The sequence below is a fragment of the Colobus angolensis genome, unplaced genomic scaffold, assembly GCF_000951035.1.
Source record: "Colobus angolensis palliatus isolate OR3802 unplaced genomic scaffold, Cang.pa_1.0 Scaffold187, whole genome shotgun sequence".
NCBI classification, from domain to species: Eukaryota; Metazoa; Chordata; class Mammalia; order Primates; family Cercopithecidae; genus Colobus; species Colobus angolensis.
Genome location: NW_012115010.1, coordinates 1,367,529 through 1,373,156, shown reverse-complemented (window position 1 = coordinate 1,373,156; position 5,628 = coordinate 1,367,529). Strand labels below are relative to the sequence as shown.

The 5,628-nt window shown below is 47.8% G+C and overlaps 1 protein-coding gene across 1 annotated transcript in view; it reads right to left on the bottom strand.

The window, feature by feature from the left end:
• Positions 1-5,628, bottom strand: part of FZD2 (frizzled class receptor 2) — a 12,581-nt gene that overhangs the window by 2,384 nt on the left and 4,569 nt on the right. The gene's annotated exons all lie outside the window — the stretch shown is intronic.

Genomic DNA, 5,628 nt, shown 5'->3' with positions numbered 1-5,628 from the left:
GACACCGCGCGCCGCTGCCCTCTCTCCTCTTCCTCCTCCTCTCGCCTCTCAACTCCCCCTCTCCCCTCCCTTCTGCACCCAGCGACTTCTTTGTGCCTCCTCCAGCCCTCACCTCGGCCTCTCCGATCCCAATTAGTCGGTTTCAAGGGGGCCCCCGCTGGCGGCCCCGCCCTCTCCTCGGCCCCCCAAAAAAGGGATCCTTGAAACCACCCCGTCGAGCTCTAAGCACCATCCCAAAATGTGCTCTCGGCCAATCAGATTTAAACCCGAGGACCAGGCCCGAGGGCTGGATTGGTCGACCACAACATAATGAGATCAGAAACCAGATGCCAACAAAACTTTCCCCCCCACCCCGCCTTTTGCTTTTTAAAGAGACAAGCTATTATTATATTAAGGGCTGTTTGTCCAGCCCGGCATTTCTCCGGAGTCGCCGAGGCGAGATCGGGGGACACTACTCAACCCTGACTCACTCCTCTTCCTGGCCCGAGGTGCTCTCCTGGGTGGGGACTCTTTAAACCCTTGCCCCCGCCCCCGATCCTCGAACCCCACCTATTCCTAGTCGAATTTTTCAAATCGAATGAAACATCTCAAATTTAAAAATTAAAAGTGAGACTTAAAAAAAAACAACTACTAACAATCTACAAAGACCTTTTCTGTCCGCTCTTTCTGGAGCCCAGGCGAAAGTTTCACTTCACTTTACACGTAGACGCCTCGCCTCCCCCTCCACACACCCTTAAAAACCCTCTGGAAAATGGGAGCCTGTCTCTTTAAGAGGCTCTTAAAGGGACCAGGACTCCGAGGCGTAATTGCCCCGTAGCCAGCACAAAGGAACCCATTATGGTTCTTTGTGTTCGGTGGCACCTCAAAGTGAGAAAACTCAGGAACTCGGAGGCCCGGAGCTGGAGGGTAGGGGCGGGGGGCTTGTTGGGAGCGAAGGGAAGGAGAATGGCCCGGAGCTGCGGCTTCTCCCTCCCGCTTCTTCTATGGCAAATCTTAATTGTGCAAAGTAAAGTTTAGTTGCCCTAAGGAGGAGATCTTAATCGAAAGTTAATGGTGGGGGACGGGGGGTGACGGGCAATTTTGAGTGAAGGGACGACTTTCTTAGGCCTGAGGAACATTTGGGGGAATTTTCCTTCTGCCTCCCCACCTCCACCTCCGCCCCCTAAAAAGCTTCCAGATCCCGTCTCCAGGACGGGAGGGGAGTTTTACCCAAATCTTAAGTAGTTCCATACCAGAGAGGGGTGGCGTGTGTGAGGCGGGAGGAGACTGGGGGGGTTGTGGTGAGTTATCCCCTCCACATCTCTCACCTGGTGAAGGGTGGGTGGTGGCCAGCAGGGTTCCTGCTACTTTTAGAATTTTTTTTTCCCCTTCCAGGATTTTAAATTTGAGAAAGGGGGTCGAGGAGGAATTTGCATGTAAATCTCCTGGGCCTGATACTGGATGATGGATCAATTATTTTCTGTTGTCTCTCCCGAGGGACAGGGGAAGGGAGCGACTTAAAAAGAAGAAAGAAAATTGAGTTTAGAAAGCCCCTTTGCCTCACAGTATGGGCCAAATCCTCACAGTCTGGTGAAATGTTTCTTGCTCCAATATAGAAATGAATTGTTTTAAACAATAACAGCAGCAGAAGAAAAATAACAAAAAGAAGAAAGGAGTAAGGAGAAGAAAAGAATATTCTAAGTAGATGGATACAAAGAGATCCAGGTTTGACAGGATTAAAAAAAAATTTTTTTTCCTGATTGAATGAATGATACAAAGATGTTCCGGTTCCTTACAACTTGAAAATGTTCCTTATTACATCCTGGGGAAGTTGCCTTTTCCCTACACCAGGATGAAAGTTTTCCTTCAAAATTGGGGCGTGAGTGGGTGTCGTGGGGGCCGGGGGGGAGATATGCCTTTTTTTTCTGCATCCAATTTCCAGCCCACCCATCTCTATTCCACCAACAAGTCCATTTTCTCTCAGAGCAGTCTAAGGATGGGAATGTTGTCCTCTCTCTGCTCCATCTGAGCCTGAGCTTTTGGTCCTCAGACCTCCTGCCTAGTCCATCTCAAAGCATCTTGAGAGCTGGTACCAAGCCTGGAAGCTGAGCAGTGGAATCAAAAATGAATGACAGGCTCCTATACCTCATTCAGGAAGCTCGCAGTCGGATAGGAAATTGAGAGCAAATCTCCAACGTAAACGCAGCATCTTCTATTTCCTTCCATGACAAACCCGTTTTCCTGGCCTAGGGCCAGGCCTGAATGACAGTTATCCCCTCTCCAAGTCACCCCAAGGCAGACGGGGAGCTGGGGAGCTGGAAACAGAAAATAGAGGACATTCTTCCATTCACTCAGGCAACCTTTCATTCCTTCAACACACTTTTATTTATTTCAGACCAGCATAATAGGTGCTATGGAAAAGGTGGGAAAAGATACAGCATCTGCCCTTCAAGAATTTATAGTAGACCGGGGGCAGTGGCTCATGCCTGTAATCCAGCACTTTGGGAGGCCAAGGCGGGCAATCACCTGAGATTAGGAGTTTGAGACCAACCTGGCCAACATAGTGAAACCCCCTCTCTACTAAACACACAAAAATTAGCTGGGCATGGTGGCGCATGACCGTAGTCCCAGCTACTCAGGAGGCTGAGGCAGGAGAATCGCTTGAACCTGGGAGGTGGCGGTTGAAGTGAGCTGAGGTTTCACCACTGCACTTCAGCCTGAGCGACAGAGTGTGAGACTTTGTCTCAAAAAAAAAAAAAAAAAAAGTTTATAGTAGCCCAGAAGAAAAGTGATTCCATGAAGATGTTACACTTGTCTAGCCTTTGCACATGAAATAAGAAGAAATCATAGTATTTCATGTTTACTCTTGCCTTTCACGTGAGAGACCTGAGTATGAACAGGACCAGAACCTGCATCTTCAGATTACAGGCCTACCTACAGCACTTCTCATTCTGCCAACCTGCCTCTTAAGTACAGGAGCCCTGTAACTAAAGGATGCCATTTGTCGTAGATACAGCACTTAGTTCTGAGTTTTTAAAAATTAGCTTGGGCAGGATGCAATGGCTTATGCCTTTAATCCCAGTACTTTGAGAGCCCAAGGCAGGAGAATTGCTTGAAGCCAGAGTTTGAGACCAGCTAGGGCAACAAAGTGAGACCCCTGTCTCTACAAAAATTTTAAAACATTAGCTGGGCGTGGTGGCGCATGCCTGTGGTCCCAGCTACTTGGGAGGCTGAGGTGGCAGAATCACTTGAGCACAGGAAGTTGAGGCTACAGTGAGTTGTCCTCATGCCACTGTGCTCCAGCCCGGACAACAGAGTGAGACCGCTAAATAAATAAATAAATTAGCTTGGTCGTTGACTTGGACCAGATTTGTAACCCTGCCACTAACCGTACAGCCTTGGAACAGTCACTTTACTTCTTTGAAACTCAGTTTTCCCATCTGCCAAGTAGGAATAAACCAATAGATTTTAAAAACGTGAGACTCCACATCCAAAATAATTTCAGAACGACAAAAATACATTTCATAATCATAAAGCACCTTTTAAAACAAGAAGTTATGTTGAATTAAATATTTATTCAGCAGGCATCCTGGGAGACCTAGGGTCATTGCTACCCTTTTATTTATTTATTTATTTATTTGGAGACAGAGTCTCTAGAGAGAGACTAGGCTGGAGTGCAGTGGCACGATCTCAGCTCACTGAAACCTTCACCTCCCAGCTTCAAGCAATTCTCCTATCTCAGCCGCCCAAGTAGCTGGGACTATAGCCGGGCACCACCATGCCTGGCTAATTTTTGTATTATTGGTAGAGACGGGGTTTCACCATGTTGGTCAGGCTGGTCTCGAACTCCTGACCTCATAATCCACCCACTTCAGCCTCTCAAAATGCTGGGGTTACAGGCATGAGCCACCATGCCCAGCCAAACACTACCATTTTGTGAGCTCCTACTAAGTTCTGCACATGTATATGCCTACAAAGTGGATATTGTTTTTTGTTTATAGATGAAGAATCCACCTTAGGTGAGATCTGGCAGCTTTCCCAAAGTCACATAGTATGTGGCAGAGGTGAGATTGAAACCCAGGCCTGTTTGGCTCATAAAGCTGTGTTTTGTCTCCTGCATCACATAGCCCCTAATGTCTGTAAGAATTGTGTGCTCTTATTCACTTAACAAATTTATGGCCAGGCATGGTGGCTCATGCTTGCAATTCCACTTTGGGAGGCTGAGGCAGGAGGGTCACTTGAGGTCAGGAGTTTGGAACCAGCCTGGGCAACATAGCCAGACATCATCTTTTTTTTTTTTTTTTGAGACGGAGCCTCACTCTGTCACCCAGGATGGAGTACAGTGGCACGATCACAGCTCACTCCAACCTCCACCTCCCAGGTTCAAGCAATTCTCCTACCTCAGCCTCCTGAGTAGCTGGGATTACAGGGCGTGCCACCACACTCAGCTAATTTTTGTATTTTTAGTAGAGATGGAGTTTCACCATATTGGCAAAGCCGGTCTCAAACTCCTGACCTCATGATCCGCCCACCTTGACCTCCCGAAGTGCTGGGATTACAGGTGTGAGCCACTGCGCCTGGCCTCATCTCTTAAAAAAAATACATAGATAGATAGATAGATAGATAGATATAGATATAGAGAGAGTACCAGACCCAACCCCTTGTTCCTATGGAGCTCATGTCCTAGTGGGAGACACTCACATTCACTGCAGTCACTGACATGGATGTAAAAGTGCCATGGGGGCCAGGTGCTGTGGCTCACAGCTGTAATCCCAGCACTTTGGAAGGCCAAGACGGGCGGATCACAAGGTCAGGAGATTGAGACCATCCTGGCTAACATGGTGAAACCCTGTCTGTACTAAAAATACAAAAAAATTAGCTGGGTGTGGTGGTGGGCGCCTGTATTCCCAGTTACTTGGGAGGCTGAGGCAGGAGAACAGCATGAACCCAGGAGGCAGAGCTTGCAGTGAGCCAAGATCACATCACTGCACTCCAGCCTTGGGGAGAGAGCGAGACTCCATCTCAAAAAAAAAGAAAAAAAAGAAAAGAAAAAGTGTCATGGGATTCAGTGCTGTGAAGGGAAGATCCATGTTCTTTGAAAGCATAATTGGGGAGGGAATCTGACTGAGTCGGGGAGGGCAAGAGAGGCTGTATGGTTGGAGTGAGGAGCAAAGTAGAATGAGGTAAAGAGGCCAGCAGGGATCAGAGTTGCAGGGCCTCACAGATCATGTGTGAGGTGTTGGATGTAGAAACATGAACTCGCAATCTAATGGAGAAGCAGACATGTAAACAGACAAGGCAGGGACAGGCATTCGAGACAGAGGGAACATTGTGTGCAAGGGCGTGGTGGGGTGAAATCGATGGAGTAGGGAGGCAGCACAAGACTTTGGCCCTGTGAGAGTCCCATATGCATCTGGGAGAATGATGGCAGAGGAGGCTTTAAGTAGTCAGAGATCTTGGGTACCTTGCACATGGTCTGGGCTCCTGGAGATGGGGATATACTGGAGAGTTTTGGGAAAGGAAGAGGTCACATTTGCATTTTAACTAGTGCATTTGTGTGGGGAAAAGAGAGGTCAGCCTGTTACTGTGTTATTATAGATAGAAGTAAGTTTAAGAAACTCCATTTGGCTCTGTATTTGAGATGCTGTT